Raw genomic sequence first — 21,749 nt, 5'->3', positions numbered from 1 at the left:
ACTATATAATATAATTTAATTGTGTATGCTAAAGATAATATAATAAATGAAAAATAATATAGAGACTAATAGTCTACATTACTTTTCTTTTAATATTGTGTACCTTAAAAAAATTATCTGTGTATAATATATAAAAATAAATACTAGGTTTGAGATTACAATTATATTTATGTTTTCAATATCATTTTTTTAAGAACCTATATGCTGTAATAACTTGTTCAAATTTTGGTTTAAAATTTAAATGCGTACAGATTTTCAAAAATATCATCTTATTAATATCTTACATATTTTAATTTAAATAAAATAATTTTGTATTTTTATGGGAAATTCCATATAAAAATAGAAACATAAATATAAATACTAGTGTACTATTATGATTTTTTTCACAGAACGTAGTTTAAATATTATTCATTCAAATTATATATGCTTAAATTACTACAGTTATTATAAATAAATGTAAGTAAACAATATTAAATCAACTATGATTATCATTGAGAATTAATTCAAGTATAATATACATTCCATACTTTTGATTCAGATAATCATGATAAGTTGTTTTATTATTCATAATATATGTATTTTATTCTATACGTAAGTAAAATATTTATGACAGTTTATCATCTAATCTAAAATTAAACCCTTGTTGCTGGTGTATTTCATTTTTATAAATGATTGGTAATTTTATAATAGTATTTTTTTTCTTGGCTATAGAAAATAATAGTCTGTAAAATTATAAATAATATTTAATTGTGTATTGCTATTATTAGTTTTTAGGCATCGGAACTATTATATTATAGCATTTAAGAATATGAAAGATATTTTATATAACGTTTTAGAAATATGTAATATATAATATTCTTAGTTAAAACACAATAATTATTGTTATTTTTGATTTAGTAATAATATATTTACATACATGACATAATATTACATAACCAAAACATAATGATTAATATATTATATTATTTTATGCGTGGACATATTAACATCTCTTTGAACTTTGAAAGAATATAATTTGATTTCAATTTATAGAAAGGATTGAAATTTACTTAATTTACTTATCAATATTTATTTAACAATGCATAGGTTAGATTAATATATTTTAATATTATAAATAACCTTGTATAAAGAAAAAAATTGTTTTAAATTGTTCTATCCCCGTGAAAAATATCTCGTCATTTTAATCCTCTGAGAATCATTAACTGTGGTCCCGGGAATCTCCAGGAGTTCCAATAAACGATATTTAAATGACACAGTATGTAGACCTTAAGTGAAACACACTACAGCATGTACCGGAGCGGTATACAGTTATTTAAATATGATAAACACAAATAACTTTATCGAATGTTTTATTATGTCAATTTTATAGAATATAATAAAACAAAAATTCTACAGAAACAATATATTATAAAAGATCAAAATATGATTTGATTTAATGCCTTTCATGATCAAAAAAATAATATTAATAATAATAATAAATATTAACATAATATCGATCAATAATTATTTAACATAATCAAAATGAATAAATATGTTTATTTATATTTTGCCTTTATTTTTATATTTAAATAGTAGCTGAATTTCAATTTAAAATAAACATTTCAGCATAATTTCCGTTCTTTCCAAAACAAATAATATTACCATTATTCAATACATTATCATGATTTAGTCGTGTCTATATATTGGAAATTGGTATGGAAAATTGTTTCATAGATTTACTTATTTATTCCTATTTAAAATATTTTAATTTGTAAATTAATCTTACGAGGGTGAAAAGTATAAATAATTATCATGAAATTCGTAGCACCCAAACATTTGCGTGTCGTAATACGTAGTTACAGATACACTGTGAACGTACACCCGCGAATTCCATCCTGAATTAATATCGTTTATTCACGGTTGTCCCCTTACTACATAGGACATATCATCCGAGAACACTCGGTGAAATTGTTTCAATTGTTAAATTGACAACGGAGTTTGTTTCTTCTTTTTAAATTTTTTAACTCGAACTTAGGTGAAAGTCTCTTTAAACTTATCGTTTAACTCGGTTTTATTCGTTTTGTTGTTGCTGCTGTTCTTTTATATGTATATTATTTCACTACAATTACGGATCTGTGTGCCTAAACGCCAGAGTTTTGGAATTTTTATTCTTTTTAAAGTTTGGCCGTTAAAAAATAACAGCAAAAACAAACAAACAAACAAGTTTTATACTTAGACGGTACGGAGTGAAAAGGAAACGCACGACGCAGCGCGTACAGCAGTGTTTCGTCGTAGGTGGCAGTATTAACCGCCGCCGCCACCCACCGGTCGTTTCGGACATAATTTATTTGCAGCCGCTATAAATATAAACTACGTGTTATATACGCAAATATAGTTATGATAAAAATAATAATTATATTATACGTAATTATAATATATTACGTAAAATGTGTACTTTAACGTACTTATTATAATATACAGGCACACATATTAATTGTTATGTATAGGTATACCTCTTCCAGTATTATAAAATAACACGCGTGTAACAATAATGACGATAATGATGACAATAAATATAATCACAATTTATATTATTATTATCGTGTACGAAAAGACGGCAGTAGTCGTCTGCAAAAAAAAAAAAAAAAATGCAAACGATCAAACGCATACGGACGAGCGCACGAACGAAAAGGGCCTTAAATAAATATGTCGTTGCTTCGGATAGACGCGCGCACCGGCGTGTAAATAAACAGTTCTTAATTAAAAAGAACCCTTTTGATGGTGGCTTAAAATTAAAAACATAATTTTACGTCGAGGTTAACCTACGACCGGGTAACCTGTCACACGCGACTCCGGGCCATGTGTATATTATACATAATAATATGTACGTATAGGTATATACATGTGCGTGTAATAAACATAATTCACTTAATTACTGCTGCTGAGCAAATTACGTGTACTGTTTACATATAATAATAATTCAAATATATAAATAAATACGTTTTACTCGGGCCCGATTATCGACCATAATATATTATTATTATACATATATTACCTGTATCACTATATGGATAAGTATATGCATTATGAACCGCAGGCACGGTAATCCGATATCGGTTTGTACTTACTAATAATAATATGCGTAGTACCTAAACACACTTGACAGTATCCGAAAACACGGAACACTCGTTGTGACTTTTTATCAACCACTCTAACGACGACTGCGCGCATCATCCGGTATAATTTTGATAACTTATCGTACAGTGAATATGTGCTTTATGACATTTTGTTCGCCGATTATAATTAATATATTGAGTGTAATATTTTATATAGGCACCTTAAGGGAATTGGAAGCGGTGATTTTCTGTCTTTGTCAAACACGCGTGTAACATAGAATTATATTTTTATTATTTTATTATTGTTTCTATTATTTTATTAATATTTATATTATTTAAATTATTAATTATTATATTTATATTATTATTATTTCTATTCCCAACGTACCGATTGATATCATGAAGTGATTAGAACTATGAAAACAGAAATTAATTTGTCTTCAAGCCTACTTTAGATCAATTTTCTCACATTTTTGATACTATACCCCCTCAAAAAAAAAAAAAAAAAAATCTTAAAAACGATATATTAAAGAGCAATTAAAAAATGAACATATTTCAATTTTTGGAGAAGTTTAAATCAAAAATGTGAAAAAGTTGATCTAAAGTAGATTTAACGACAAATTCATATCTGTTTTCATAATTCTTATCACTTTATTATATCAATCGGTACGTTAGAAAAAGAATACGTTTATAAACCAATGTTAGACGTGTGTTAGACAAAAACAGAAAATCACCGCTTCCAATCTCCTTAAACAAGGTTACACAGTTTCGTGACTACTTTTAAACATAGTTAGTCTTCATTGAAAATTAAAATAAGTCATATATTCACATCTAATTATTCGGATATCTTCTAATGAATAATACAATTGTACATAATTGTTTTAAAAAATTGTCATCGTCCTCATAGTTTCGGCACATACTGTAATATGACATCGAAATCTTTTAATAGTATAATTTATTTTGCTTTCAATAAAATCGTATTTTATAAACGCTAATTTAATCAACTTTTTATTAAAAGTAAATTAACTAACGTTCAAAGAGAAGAAATTTATACCATTTCATGAAATACCTCTCAGAAAGGTCATTCAAATCAATATAATTGTAATTCAAAGGTTGTGAGTGAATATGATTGCTACATGCTGTATTAATCTTTTTTTGTCCATGCATAGCTCCTACACATTGAAAACACTTAGCGTCACAAGCTTTAAACTTGTGCATGTATCATGTTATTTCTGTTATTAGGCGCTATTAAATCATTGAATTATTACTGAAATACTAATATAGTTATAAATAATACTCCAAATAAAATAGATATATAAGACATAGCATCAATAAAAAATATGTTAAATAAGATATTAAATACACAAAACATTCTACAATAAACTCGATTTAAACTGCTAATAAAAACTAATTTAATGTTTTTTGTATATTCTTCAAATTATATTTAAAATATAACCCTGTTAATTAGTTTATGATTATAATATATTCATGATAATGTTATTATTCATGTGTTTAATGACTGAACGTTTACACCAAACAAAAAAGTAAAATGTAATATTATTATTTACCATCCATAAATAAGTTTTTATAACTACGCAGGTGTACATGAATTTATATGTATTATAAAATAACACTATGGATACTTGAAGTGTTGTTATAGTATAGTTTAAGATGAAGTTTAACTAATTAAAATGGTCGACAACGTAGAGATAATAAAATAATACTAAATCTAACAAACTATGTATTCAGTCCTTGAAAATGTATAATTTTTTACTACATTTCATCGTTCTTTATATATAGTTTATACATATTATATCTTATTTTTAAAATACAAAAAATAATATCATCAAAAATATAAAAATCTATTTCAAACTAAAACAAAATTCTCCATACAATAAAAAAATCACTGTGCTATACAGTAGATTATAGTAAAGTAAACTAATTTTTACCAAAAAACAAATAGCATAAAATATCTTTTAATAATTTTATTATTATAAACATATTTATTTTTTTACTTTAATACTGTCTGTTATTAATTTTATTTATATGTTCATAACGATGTACCGTAGAATGGTATAGAAAACTGTGTAGCATTAATAACCATTATAATGAATGAAATCATTTAAATAAATAAATAACAACTATGCATAATATATTATTACGCAAGAAATAGCAAAAGTTCCAAGTTCCAAAAAAATAATATTTTCTGAATTTTCAAAAAAGTAACAAAAAAGTTATATTAATAGTTAAATTACCCAAATGTTAACTTTAAATGTCTAAGAAAAAGATTTGAATATTCATTTAGTATATTTTTAGGCCACTGTAAGAAAAACGTTTCAAAGATAATTTATATTTTTTAATATACATTACAACAAAATATAAAAATGTTTTAAAGAGTAATTGTAAAATACCTGAGTAAAAAAATTTCATGAAAATTATAAATTTTATCATTTATAAAAAAATATATACGGTTCTATGCTTAACTTTTTCATTTTAAATTCTAGTAAAATAAATTCATAAACAATTTTGTATTAAGTTTTTATGCTTAAAGTGTAAAAATTACAAATTGTATAAATTTATCATTTTCTACAAAATTATTTACATATTTTTATGATTTGATGAATTTTGTACTTTAAATGATTAAAATTATTTTATGAAATATACATTTTACATATTTTATTTACTGTAAGAACCTAACCTCTCTGAGAACCTTGTATTAAACGTTCTACATTTCTTTACTAATCTAAATGATTCAGCTCAATATTAAACAGTATTACTATTTTGAATTTTTTTTTTTTTCGTGTAATAAACAATCTATATCAAATTATAGTATTTCAACGTCACGGAAGATTACAAGTATTATATGAGTTGCCAAGTTTTTTATTAATTTATTTGAATGATTAGGCTAAAAAATTGTAGCAAAAATAAAAAGGAAAACACATAATACCATTGTATAATTGACATCGTCGTTCCCTCGATATCTATAATGTAATCCTAATTATAGTTTTACCATAATATCATATTTTAATATTTTAAATGTTTTAAATTAAGTAATTAGGTATTTACTAAAAAAAAAAAACTAACAATACAAATATTAATATAATATTAAATCATTGATTCTATAGTAATAAATCAAATGACGAAATAAAATTAAAATTTTTTTGTTTGAAAAAAAAAATAAAATATATTATAAAAATTGAACGATTTTCATACATTTTGATAGCATTAATATTATCTATGCCATTGAACACATACCATTATAACACATCGATTATACCAATGTAATTATTTAATACAAAAATAAATTATGTTTAAAACCGTATATTAAATGTAATGCAAACAATTTTTGTATAATTGTTGTATTAATTATGTAATAATATTCAATTGCATCTTGCGTAATTGAGCAGAAATATTTATTTCCAACAATGAAAGGCAGATAAAATGTTATTTGTGCGTGTGCATAAAATTGTATAATAATAATAATATATAATATAGCTTGTATGCATATTAGAAAAACGTATACATACAATCCAACATCTTTTTTTTTCTAAAAAAAAATATTATTATCCTATATTGGTATTTATTATAAATGGACGGACTTTATCACGCGCATGTGTATGCATATATATATATATATTTCTGTGTTAGTTTAGATGTGGATATATTTTAATGTATTTTGCAGTAACACATAGACCTCCGACTCGTTTTTCTCAAACTCATTCTGATTTATAGAACGATTTGCCTCCCTTTTACTGCACTGGTAAGGCAAATGCCGCACAAGGTTTTCACTGGCCAACAATAAAGTGTTGCTATTTATGTACCCCTCGGTACAATAACTGTTGGATTTCCCATTAAAGAGATCTGGAAAAATCTAGCAGACGGTTTTTTTTTTTTTTTTTATATCAAAATTATGTAAAATAGTTTCATGATTTTTGTACCGCTGAATGAGTGTGCTGTTGGCAGTAATTTTAATTGTTATTTTTTTTCACTGTGCATCGGTAAGTCTTGAAACTTAAACGTTTTAATAATGAAATGCGGAACAACGTTTAAGAAAAGTCACGTAACTATCGGGACCTTGTGGGTGAAAATTTGACTAATGATATGTCCTATATAAATAATATTATGATAAGACTCGCGGTGTGGAATAATATACAATATTGTTATACTCTATTATATATTTGAATGATACAATCACATACACCGTTAAAAGTTTTACCAAAAAATATTTAAATTTTATCAAAAATGTTTAATGCCACCTATGAATGTTATTCCAATTCATCGAATGGTATTTTAAAAAGTTATAGTTATGCTTGAAGAAGTAGAAACATTTTATTTTATTTTTTAATGAATTGGAAATGCTTTCTAAAAATGAATTAATCAATAATATGAATATAATAAAATACCCCTTATACGTCATAATACCGTACAACAGTCGATAGTTGAAAAAGTTTGAGAACAAGTATTTACACGTATAAACTTCAAACGCTTAAGTGATTAATAAACTGAATATACACCATGCTACTCCGTCATTTCACTATCGTTTTAATACTTATATAAATATTTGGTGTTTGAGTAGAAAATAAAAGAAAAAAGAAAATATATAACATGGCAATTAGTAGTCGTGTTAGATTTCCGAAAAAATACTCCCGAATGGACGGTGGTATTAAAGTGATAGAAAATGTCATGAACTTGCACTGACCACCTACGGTTTTAATATATCCGTGACTAGAATTATAATAACTTTTATTGAGTTAAAATTCAGTATTGTTCAACAAGGTATGATTAATTTTAATTTGTAAATTATAAGTAGTTTTGTACACTTAGGAACATAATTTATTCTATGTTTACATTGTATTATTGTTACATTATTCTCCTACCGTCAAGCTAGAGGAAAATCGAAAACTCAACTCTATTGATAAAAATCAAAATTTTAACCAAACTTTCTCATACCACTGTAATTGCACGGGGAAACCAAGTAAAGAAAAACAAATTCACGCCATATCCACAATAATGAGTATAAGAATATTAATGTATATAATGTCGTGATAACATTTTTTTTTTTGCGTATGAGAAAATTAATGATACCAATAAATAAAGCAATTACCGCTCAGTGATACTGCTGTCAACAGATTAAAGTTCCCAACTGTTGTTAGCTGCAGGCATAACCTTCAGAAGAAAACATCGATCGTCGAACGTGAAATAATTTCCATGGCGATCACAACCGTTAAGCCCACAGTTCATTAATGCCGATAAACTGGTACACAGTAACACTATAGTAATGGGCTACTACTTTCTTCCATGCCAATATTGATTGGCCAAAGAAGTGGTGACTTGCGGACTCACAAACAGGAATTTTGCACATGGTGGCTTACAAGTGCACTAACTTAACGGTGGTAAACAAATGGTTAATATCACGAGAAAAGTCAGTCTCAAAACGTACAGCAGAGTACGACCATATTATATACGAATGCTTGAAGGCACCAATAACAGAGACAAACCGTTCATATTTCACGTTCGACGAGCATCGACAACAGATCATGCACACAACGGACAGTTATCCCGGATTGACACACCATCGGGATCGATAGCGTCGCCACAACCGAGTCCATTGACTTTTACTTATTAAGTATTTATTTTTAATACTTTATATTATAATAAAATTAAACTAACACGGCGATTTAGATAGGCAATTTAGCTACAAAAATGTAGTGTGTTCAATTTTTTTTAGTATTTTAAATTGAATAAGTATCTATGTATAATAATATATTTATTATTATATTATTTTACACGGAAACCGGTTAAAAACCATGTAAAAATTCAAAATATAACATAATCAAATTTTAAAATGTTGTAACTGAAGATTTCCGTCGATTCATAATTTGTCAATCAACATCTAGTTTACCCTTATTAATTACTGCTTCACCTCATAGAAGTTTATATAATTTAAATTCTTTAAATCCATCTAACAAAATCTATATATATATAAATATATTTATATATTTATACCAATATACAAAAAATAACAATACAAATAACGATTTAATATGATATTTAGCTGTACATTAAATAAGTACGCCATCGAGACAAGACGTTTTCGTTCGACACTCCTTGCATCCGTGTAATGGTGTATTATTATTATTACTATATCCAGGGAACTGTGTGATCAAAACGATTCGTGACGACGATGAACAACGTCTGAACAATGAATCCACTTGTACTGCTCCTTCCCCCACCCCCGTCAACGTGTTCGTGACCGAAATCCTAGATGCCTTACGATAATATTTCTCTGCGGATAATCGGCGGCGTTTTGGCAAAAAGGGACGACCACGCCAAACGTGACTTGGCCCCATGCATTAAATACCAACGCATATAAGTTTATACATGCACACGTCCAACTGAAATAATAGTTATAGTACTACTAGTACTACTATTACTACTATTACTACTACTACTACTAATAATAATAATAATAAAAAAAAAAGTATAGACCATATTAGGTCAAGACGTCATGGCATGCGAACCAAATCAAGCTTCCTTCACTGTTTAAATATCTAGTTCAACTTGCCAACTCTATGGCCAAGTTTACTGCAATAATAGAAACAACACATTATATATATAATATATAAACAAAATAAAAAAAAATACTAGAATTATATACATTTTTTAGTCACGTATTTTATTTAATAATAATTAAAAGTCATATTTTTATTACATAATTATACAATGCAGTATTAAATAAGTAATAATGATAATAACAAGTAAAGAATTAGAACTATTGTTTATTGCTAAAGATCGAATATGTGTAAAATGTAATATAAAAATGCAAAAATGAAAATATTTTGTGAATAACTTACTTAAAATTATTTTTTTGAAAATTATAATAATATAATATAGAATTTTCTTTATTTGATTTAAATATATGCACTATTTTGACTAAGCAATTTTATAATCTGATTTAAACTCGTCATTATTAATGATTATATAATGATTAATAGATAGTATTTTATTCACTTGCATTTTTTTGATTTTTATGGTCATTTCAAAGCATTCTCAGAAATTCACATCAAATTAGGTTTCCGAAAATTTCTCGACTCTAATCTAGAGTCTCATTAAGTGTAACCCAAGATTGTTAAATTATTTGAAATTCGAAAGTAACATCAAACTGTTGTTATAGAAAACATATACGAGTGATTTTCAAATTTTCATAAAAATATGTAAAAAATGTTTTTTATAAAATACTAATTAGTATAAGATAAAAAGTTCATGAGTAATCATATGCAATACACTGATGATATATTAAAACATAACTAGGTGTTTTGAATTATAAATTCAAGTTTTCACATTAAATATTTTAAATAGGTATAGGTAGTAGATACTAGCATTATTATGTGATTAAAACTATTATAATACAAAGATTGTAAAATGTAATTGGTTGGTCGTTTTTAATAATTTGTTAGCATTAATGATCAGTTTTTCTATGTACAATCGAAAAAAAATATATTAAATGTACATGATTTAATTTAAAATATACTTTTATAATATGGTAATATTTTATTCATTTGTACTTAAACATTTTATATTTACTAAAATCATACATTTATTTTAAGGGATAATTAAAGGGTTAATAGCATTTTTTTAAATTTTTATAACTTTTTTTTCAATTTTAATTATTTCTCATTATACAGTCATAGTAAAAAAATTATATAAGAAAATAAACATGTTTCACAGAATATAGATTTCTTAGTGGAAGAACTTTGTTTCTTTTTTTTTCTTTTTTTTTTTTTTCATTTATTTATTTCATTATATAACAAATTTACAATCATAAAAAAAAAAATAAAAATATTTTCAATATACTATGAATTTAATACATATAATTATTGAAATATTTAAAAAATGTTTATAATTATATTTTTATCCTAAAAAGTTTAACTCAAAGTTCATTCGAAAATGTTATTAATTCTATTTAATACTTAAGAAGATAACACAAAAATATTTGTAATTTAGGATCATTATTTTATATTTCATCCTTAAACATAAAAAAAAAAAAAAAAATTAATAAAAATTGATTTTTTTAAGAATGTATTCGCCGTAAATTTCATATTTATTTTAGTTATACGTAGAAATAGTCTTAAAAATTACTCGTGAAAAAGTATAATTTTAAAATATAATAAATATCCTATGTTTTATAGTACTTTATTTAAAAAATCTACAACAATGTTATAATTATGTACTACTTAATGTTAAAAATAACCTAACTAGGATAATTGTAAAATATTATAAAATCCATCATTTTCAGTCAAAACATAATAATTAAAAAAACATGTATATGTATAATAAAATATCAGTTAGTATTTTATATATTTATGTATACATTTAATATCAATATTTTAATCATATAATCTTATCATATTTTTAAATATATATAACATATACATCTTATTGAATGTTTATGTTATGTATGAATATAACTAAACAAGAATACTTACTCTTTAAATATTACCAAAGTACAGAGAAAACTAAATCAATTTAAACTAAGAAATCGTATAATAAAATTTAGGGAATTTTAAAAAACTATCGTAATAACCGAGTAAATTATTCATATATAGTATAAAAAAATTGAAAAATTTAAACAATTAAAATTTAAAAACTTAGTACATTAATGAATTATTGATTTATTAATTTTACACTGTTTATCACAGGGTAATTCTAGCATTACGAGTTGTACATAAGTTTAGAAATATGGAAAAATTTACTATGAAATCTATAGACAAATTATTAAAATAAGACATAATTAATAAATAATAATAGATATAGTACGCGAATTCAATTTTAATTGTTTAATTTAACCGACAAGTGTACTGAAAATAATCTTCTTTTAGATGAAATAATCGAAATTAAGCCAAAAAAATAAAATACAAAAATACTAATGGAAATGAATATACATAATACAGTAGGTAATCACATTATTGACTTGAGTAGTTTTTATAAAAAAAGACCTTCAGAGGTAAACCTTCATGTATTAAATAAATAATGATTAATTTGCTAAGTATCAGGGGACATTTTCTTGTTATGCTTACAAAAAAAAAAAAAAAAAATAAAAATATTTCGTTCCCTAGGTTTTTAACTCAGTTTCTCCATATATTTTACTCATTTTGAGTAAAACTAAAATAATGGTGAACACAATTTATTTGATTAAAAAGACCTTATTATAAACTGCCACCGAGGGACATTTTCTAACCCAGGAATTCATTACAATGAACATTGTTTATAAATGGAGTTTTATGCTATGGCTTTTTTTTTTTTTAAGGAGAATTGCCACTAATTTAAGAATGAAAATTCGATTATTTTTTAATCATCAAACTATTGACCGATATTACCAAGAGGAAAAAAACAAATTTAAATTGATCGTTTTATACTATTGATTTATACATTTTCGATTATAAAGTATAAACATATGCATATAACCTAGTAAATAAATTAATATTTGTTTTGTTTAAGAATGAGAGAAAGAGAGAGAGATTTATATACAAAGAACAAATGATTTTATATATTATATGTAATGAATATAGTTACCATTTAATTTCGCTTTGTTTAATGCAGTACATAAATTGATTACTGTTTTGGGTTACTTAATACCCGACAAATTACAATTTAATAACTTCGCACGGTAGGTAGACTACTATTTTAGTTTGGCCTCAGAGACAGTTCTGTTATCAAAGTACATTTTAAACCGACTATAATCGTATTTAAAACAATATTAAATTGTGTTATTATAACATATTTTTCCTAGCTCACAAAAAATGTTTGAAAAAATATAAATTTAATAATTTGCTATTATAATTATATATCGATGACTAAATTGCACATAGTTTTTTTAATTAAAATATAATAAGATAAACAGTAAGTTAATGATTTAGTATAAATTAAAAAATGTATTTTGTATGATGACCGTTTATTGAAAATCGTTTAAATATTTACGACGTTGGAAAAGTCAATATAAATTCTAATCCAGATTTTATTTTATACAGTTATTATTACTTTTAGAAATATAATAACATAATATTATGTATAAACCTGCAACTTTTCATAAGAAATTAAAAAGCATAAAATTTTAACTTTTTTGAGTATTATCGTCTATAATCTAAAATCTATGATTTTTTTTTTTTTTTAATTCATAATTTAAAAAAGTGTTTTATTGTATAAAGTTACGAGGTCATTGTTTTCAATGCTAGAGATAGCATTGCGATATTTTATCTGGAAAACACGAACGTTTCGACGGCACCGTTTTGTTTTCTTCCAAATGACAATAAATTTCAACGAGACAGACACAAAAATGTCAATAGTAAACATTACAATGGTTAAAATAAGCTATAATTTCAAAAAGCAAAATAAAAATGAACATTTTACCTTGTTCATGTACATTTATTATATTATATATTATAATAATTATTCAATTACTGCATACATAACGATAAAATCCTACATTGAAGTGTATAGTATTTACACAATTTTACTGGACTAGTACAATGCAAGTGACTGAAGATAAAATATTTTAAACTCCTATCCACTTCAAGCGTATTTTTTTATCTGAACAAGTTATTTCAAACCTCAACTTCTGTAAACATAATATTATCAAATTAAATCTACGTAATAAGAAAACAGAAATTATGTTTAGAGTAATAAAACAGTAAAACACCTAATGTCGTAATAGTGTTGATTACATTTTTTTTTCTAACATAATTAGCAATATATTACAAACAAATGAACAATAGGCTTGATTGATAACATATATATATATTAAATAATCATTGGAATGACGGAGTGAATAGATCTTTCATTGGAGATACTTCGTCATGGGGAAAAAAAAGTTAAAAATTAAACTTAATTATTTTTTTTTAGTTGATCAAAATGATTAAATAAAATGTAGTAATACTATTTTATGTTTTAAATACTTTTTTATTACAATATTACAAAAAAAAAAAAAAAAAATTAAAAACTAATGATTATTTATAAAATTAAGTTCTGACCGAATGTCTTAATTATTGCAATGTACTCGTCTGGTTTCACTCACGTCGTTGCCAAGTGGTAGTGAAATAATAGCATAATTAATTTATGAACATAATAATATTATAGTTGTAGTAATATTTCGCATTTGCAATACAACACACACACACAATTATTATGATGAGCGTGTAATCTAATATAAACTCGAACAGGTGTGTGGCAAATTAGGTACGTAAACTATTTACGTAATTTTCGGTAAAATAGTGATACATTTAATATATTTGTTGGGATATAGATACATTACATATATTTATATGAACAGTAATCATTAATTTTTAAATTTTGTTTATTTTAGAATGCTAGTCTAACCTAAAATACGTAATATTTTCCTGAAGAAACAATATACACAATAAAACAATAAATATCGCTATGATCAGATAGCGAATATAAATTAATATATGTCTGGAGTGCTTTAATTATTTTAAGATAAATGGTTGTCAGACACACGTTCGGTAAACCTTATTTCAGGAATTATTATTATTTTAATCGTTGCATTTCCGGCAGCCACGAGGCATAATATTTTGTTCGGAAACGATTTGAGTGGTTATGTGGTTAAACCCTTGGAATTAGTTCAAAAATATTTTCCATAATCTGATTGAAATTAAATTTATTGAAAACTTTAACGTTTTGTTTTTAATACCTGCTTCGTGTTCACGGTGGACAACGGGATGAATTTTACGAATTTCGATGTACAAAAAAATTAATTATCTCCGAAAGTTATTTGAAGGTATAAATTTATTCTGAATGCACATCTAGTTACATTTAATACAAAACAATATCATAATATTATACTTGCACGTGAAAAATAAAACTGTTTTAAACTATAATAACTTTATGAGATTTTTATGTATCGTAATATTTAGAGTATAAACATAAAAATTATACATTTAAGCAATGAAAGAGTTGAATACATTGTAGTTATTATTACGAGTTTGAGTTAAATAATAAACTGTAATTAATACTTAGCGTGATGGATTGTCCAACATTTCTTCAAATAAAATTAACACGTTTAAACGACAATTATTTAGTTTCCTTATTTATTTTTTAATGCCACCAACGTTATTATAATAAACATTTGATTGTTTATCTCGGTGAATAAAAATTTTAAACTTTAACATTATATTTCAATAATTGTATATACTCTAAAAACTATTTTAAATTATAAAATAGGTGTTTTGAATAAATTCACCTAAGCCCCTTTAGAATATAATAAACTCGTATTGTTCAGTAAAATGCCAGGTCAAACAACTGTTCAAAAAACTGGTCAAAAAAAAAAAATATTATTTTCCATGTTCCTATTATGTTTTCAAATGTCAACAAATTAAGACTTAGAGCAACCACAAACAAAAAACATAGCTTTTTAACGAAAAAACAAAATCATTGTTTAGTTCATTCTTATTGAATGGTATTAGTCATGGCTAATAACAATAATGTTTTTTTTTTAATTTAACAAAAATAAAAATAAAAAACCCGGGTAAATCATATAGGATTATTATATTTACAATAAACACAAAGTTTTTCGAAAATGCGTTTTTACATTTAAAAGGTATTGTTAGTATCTCGGAGTATATAATATCCAATATTATAAACGTCAGTGTTATTTTTATTAAACAAATTACTGTTTCTCTTCTTAAACATAACATACAAAATATGTTTATTATAAGAAAAAAAAACATAGAATTATAAAGTTCTCTTTTTATATACTTAAATAATATAATATATAATAATATTTAGTTATAAAATAGTTAGTCATATCTAAGTTGTTTTTTTTTTTTTTTTTATTTGATTTACATTGAAATAAATGGAACGTGAACTTGAGGGTGAACGAGTGGGTAAAATAAGATATTAAATTATTGATTAAAATAATAACTGTAATGTAATTTACTATTCTTACTAATAATAGTTTTGTTAGAATCAGTTCATATCCTGAAGGCACAACTTATAAAATTCAACCTTTCATCAGTGAACACAATGTATTTCACTAAAATCGTGAAAATTGTATAGTTATTTGTTTATAGCATGGTATAACACCGCAAAGATATTAAAATAAATATCAACTTTCAGAATATTAGTGAAAAAGTATATTTTATATATAAATTATTATTAGCCACTTCAAATGAACTTCGGACTATACCCCACCATATCAAAATAAATGATTGACGTTGATTGGAATTTTAAATTAAATTAAACCGGTGAAGGGCTCGCTTTTAATTAACCAACGAAAATACAGACAAACAGTAAGAATATCTTATAGAAAATATGTAAATAAGTCGTAAAACTTCAATAGAAACTCTTGAAAACTTCATTGGAATAATTTGTACCTCACACAAAGAGCTGTCCACCATGTTTTCTCGATTTTTTCATTTAACCTAACCTAACTCAAACAAACGGAAAATAATCGCGAACCTTCCTATATATAATAAACTAAATTGTTGTACATTATATTTATACATATACAGTTCATATATTATATAATATACTAAATAGTATATATATATAGAGATAGAAATTTCCTTTTAGTGACTAGCTCTTTTGAATAATCTTTATACCAAGCGGTTGTGGTTCCGATTTCAGAAAAGATAACTTGACTTTCAACCTTCCTCCCGCCTTTTTCAAACATAACATCGTGGTAGACGACGACGCGCTATCAACAAAAACCATGCGAGACTTGCGATAATAACGAAACTTCTGATATAGATACAGACGATACAGCTGTTCCTAAAATTGATCTATTTTATGTTAAACAAGTATAATTAAATTGTAAAAATTTTAAAAAAACCCTGTTTTTTATGACGTAATAAAATTACGGTGGAAAAAATAAAATTTACTCTACAGTACTAATAAACATGTGGCAAAAGCTATTGGTTTTGATACTTCTCGTTTGTGTTATTTATTTATGGTTATATTTTATGCATGTTATAGATGACAAGTTTATTAAAATCCCAGGCAGATAAGTTGGTATTAATACATAGTAGATATTTTACTATATTTAACGTTTAACCGGCGCATTTTATGTTGATTTCATACTATTTTTAAGTATTTGTAAGTCTTTGGAGCGGTTTTTGGAACGTATTCATTTTCCATTGTTTTTGATATGTAAGTATGATGTAATACAAAATTAATATTATATTGAATCACTTTTAAATGTGTTTTCCCGAATTAAAAGGTTATGATTTCTTAAACGTTATGAATACGATTTAAATAGGTTTTTAATTTAATCACAAAATAATAGTATTTAATAAATAATACATAATATTATGTAGTTAATATTAATGTATACTTAAAAACTGGAAGCTATTTCATAATAATATCCATTGTAATCGTAATGTCTGTGTTTTTTGTTCACATTTTCTGCTACTCAAAGTAGTAAATTATATTTTATGGCCAACATTTTCTTTCGTGACGTTTGTCTCTGTGTTTGACTTCCCATTATATTTCTAACGTTGTCTACGGATATCATATTATCTTCCGGAGTGTTGAGGTTTAAACTATAATCCGTTGAAAATGGATCGTATATAAATTATATATTTTTTTTGTAAAATGTTGAACAATTTCAGATTTAAAGTAGATAAAATAAATATTTATTAATATGATTAAATATAGTCTATTATAATAATTATTATTTATATGCTATTTTTATGTGTTTATACTAACTGTTATTGTTTTAGGAAGTATAAAATTCAAAATAAATATTAAATTACTTTAATTTTATTATTTTAGTGGTTAAGTTCTAGCAATACGTTTCCCATTCGATTGGTTAGTTAATTCTAGTTACATTTAAAAATAAAAGTGATAAAAAGTCCCTTATAATGCATTTCAAACCTATTTCGAAAACTATTAACTTTAATTTTGCCTTTCAAGAACTAAGCAAGTAATAACATAATTATATATGTAAACATATAAACACTTTCCTTGTATTCTAATTTATTAAAATGTAACATTTACAAAATAAATAATGAATACAAATTTGATTTATTTTAACCTATTTTTGATTGAAATAAAATATAAAATTATTTTTAATAAAATGAACTTAAATCTATATACAATAACTTTAAATAATTTAATATATAATACAAATATATTCTACTGTATGATTATATTTTAATATGTCAACCATCCAACTGTAATAATATTATGTTTTAAATCAAAAAGAAAATTCTGAAAAATGTCTAGATTTACAATTATAATATACTTATCATTACTCAACCTTTGTGTTAGAAAACCAATATAAATCCGATAAATAATATTGTGGTAATATTACGGTGGTAAACATATTTTAAACATTTGTCTTTAACGAAACAACAATTGCCTAATTTAGCCAACAACCATATTTGAAAGCTGTAATAAAATATACTTATTTTATAATGCAATAATGCATACACGCATAATTGCAACTACAGTGGTCTAATGCATTTATCCACTTACGTGGTGTACATTATAAATCACTCATGATTGTATAGTAATGTGGGAACATTAGTGTTATTGCAAGATGACAAAAAGTAATTCAACATCGATTTCATCTGTTGCTAATAGCTGTTTAGTTTTTAAATCTGCTAAATTGAAAGATGCTTTACATAAATAGCAATATGCTAAAGTGATTATGGATCTCATCCAACTATTTGTATTTAGATGTCTTATATTTTGATAGTTTTAAAAGCATTAAAATAATATTAAACAATACATTTATATGCACAAGAACACTTAATCAAAATAAACGTCTCATAAAAATGGAAAAAAAAAATCATCCCCATTAATGATTATCAGAGCCCAAATAATCCAGATTAGGGTAGACAAATTAATGATATAGTTGCACGATTTTAAGTTTTCTGCATTAATTATTAAATTTAAATGTCTCAAATTACTTTTAATACGAATAAATATATGATATACTTAAAGATTTATTTAAAATTAAAGTAATACTTCAAACTTGGTAGTTATTACAGTATATTGACAAAGTGAAATATTATCTAAATACTTTAACAGTGAAAAATAGTTTCAAGTCACGTTTGTGTCAGTGATATTTGATTCTAATTTGAAATTAAAATCGATAAAATTCAAACAGTTTTATTCATGAGTATAAAGTAAAATGGTAAAGTTCAAATAATTTAAAATTAAAATGATCAAAATATTTCTTGACTGAATGAACCAGTGGATTAAAAAGGTATAGTATAAAGTCGAATAAAATCAGAAAACTATTTGAGATGGAAATATGCACTATAGTGGTGGTCGTGTTATGATTCAAATCATCAGCATAAATATGATTTTAAACAACAAAATAAATATTAGCAATACAACTAACTTGAAACAGCTGAAATGTATTTGTAGAATATTCAGTTATTATCGTAAGATAATCGTGTTATTAATAATTAATTTGAGACTAATTTTGAACATATATGTTTAGTTTGAAGCATTGTAGGCAAATATTTTAAAAAATAAAAAAAATAATTTATGAATGTTCTTTTTAGTTTGTACATTTTATATTATTGATAAAACAACTGCTATCATTCAGACTTATAGAATATAATAATAATTTAATTTAAACTTAATAAAATATATACGTCATGGTGCGTTTTTATCTAATTCAATATAAAAATAATGTATATGCTTTTGTAAATTAAAGCACGTAATTCATACATATAAGCAAAAAAAAAAAAAAAATGATAAAAATAATAATTTAATATAGGTGCAGAATTTATATTTGCAAATGTTTTAGATTTAATTATATTTAGGTTCAGCCGGTATGTTAGGTTATGTCAGCGTTCATATGCTAAGCATTTTTGCTTTAGGTTTATCTCATAACACTCACGATGTGTTATCCCAATCGTGCACATTATTTTATAATAGTGAGAATATATACAAAATAATGTTAAAATAATGTATTTGTTCATTAAATTATTCAAGTTTCTATGGTCCTTATAAAAATTAATAGTATCTGATATGCAAAACCATTTTTCTTATACTAATAAAGTATTAGTAATAATAAAAAAAACAAAAACGTGCAATATAATATTTTCCATGCATTGACTTTTCTTTACACCTTTTTACAATTGCTTAGTATTTAAGTGACAATAGTCTATATTTAATAAATAGTTTATATAGGTTATATTGTTTAAGTATTTATAATATTCAATAGATAGTGGCGGATTTAAGGGAAATAAACAAGTTCACCGACATGCAGGGTACAATGAAATAATTAGATAGTTATCAAGTTTCGAGGCAATATTTCCTTTTTTAAATCAATATTTCGAATTAAAATATATAGGATTTAACTACGAAAAATGATATAACTGATCATAAAATACACAATCAAAGTTATAATTATAGCCATAAGAGTTTTATCCTAAGCAAACTTTTAATGGTGAAAAAAAACTTTTAGAAAACAATACTCAAAAATTAATATAACGACTATATAAATAATACTCGGCCATACGATTGTTATTGTTTTAATTTTATTATCATTGATTTATAACATTTATAATCATAGACGATTATGATATATTATTCATTAATAATAAACGTTCAAATATAGATAGTTGATTTATGAAAGTTCGCGTTTAAAATGTAATAACTATTATTATTACTTATAGTAACACCGTAAATATAGCATACACACATGACACATAATTCATGTTGTTATATCGAACTATTTTTATTTTTGTTTTTAATAGAAAAAATGAAATTTTTGAGGATTCCGAGTCCAAGGGCACACACGCGGAAAAGCTAAATCAACTAATATCCACATTACTGCTCCTTTAAATCCGCCACTAACAATCTACGAGTAAAATGACGTATACTCAGTATTATTGAAAACACACAAAGACATAACCTTATTCGCACTGTTATTCTAAATTCAAAAACACGATATTCGTGTCCAGAAATCTCAAATCTGCCTGAAAATTGTATCAGATAATGTTGTGTATATACTCACGTTCACGTAAAACGGGTGCGGACTGTAGCTTGAACTGATTTTCAATCTTTGCGTTGCAACCTGTGGAAAGATAAATAAAACGTTATGTAATCAGTGTGATTTTTAAATTAGGGAATACGATGATTTGCGTTAGTGAGTGTCTAGTATTGATAATCAGCCGCAAGATTACACGCGGGACAACGGCCGTTAGCGAGAGAGAATAATAAAGTGTAGACGTATAACAATAATAATATGCTAAAACGGTCGATTGTCTTTGGGTTTCCGGTTTCCCTCAAATGCCCGGAACGAATTCGTTTCCGGTTCGTGAGCGGCGGCTGCAGAGCCTCTTAATTGAAATTCACTTTTAGTAAACGTACCGAAATAATACATTTTAAACGAATCTCGTATACATGCACCGGATATTGTCCATCGCTTTCGCGTAAGACTACAGCATTACTTATGACGTATATAATGAGAGGGTATAATATTATTATACAGTAAATCATGTAGATGCGAGAGCTGGTGCATGTACAATACGTAACGGCTATGTAATAATAAAATAAATATTTTAATATGCATATATTACGAATATGCTATAGTGTCTTTTTATTTTTACAGAAGCTCAACTGACCAAAAGACAATAAGACGTTCAATTATTATTATTATTATTATTATTATTATTA

The 21,749-nt window shown here is 24.8% G+C and overlaps 1 protein-coding gene across 1 annotated transcript in view; it reads right to left on the bottom strand.

Moving 5' to 3' along the window:
* The window catches only part of LOC112591621, a 279,699-nt gene extending 258,557 nt beyond the window's left edge, over positions 1–21,142 (bottom strand). Inside the window, exon 1 of the mRNA XM_025335487.1 lies at positions 21,088–21,142. The gene's annotated coding sequence lies outside the window, so the exon portion shown is untranslated. The remainder of the gene's footprint in view (positions 1–21,087) is intronic.
* Positions 21,143–21,749: the final 607 nt, after the last annotated feature.

This window comes from Melanaphis sacchari, unplaced genomic scaffold, assembly GCF_002803265.2.
Source record: "Melanaphis sacchari strain LSU unplaced genomic scaffold, SCAv2.0 Contig13_pilon_pilon, whole genome shotgun sequence".
NCBI classification, from domain to species: Eukaryota; Metazoa; Arthropoda; class Insecta; order Hemiptera; family Aphididae; genus Melanaphis; species Melanaphis sacchari.
Note: the sequence above shows the minus strand (reverse complement) of the source record. Positions and strands in the feature narration are given on the sequence as shown.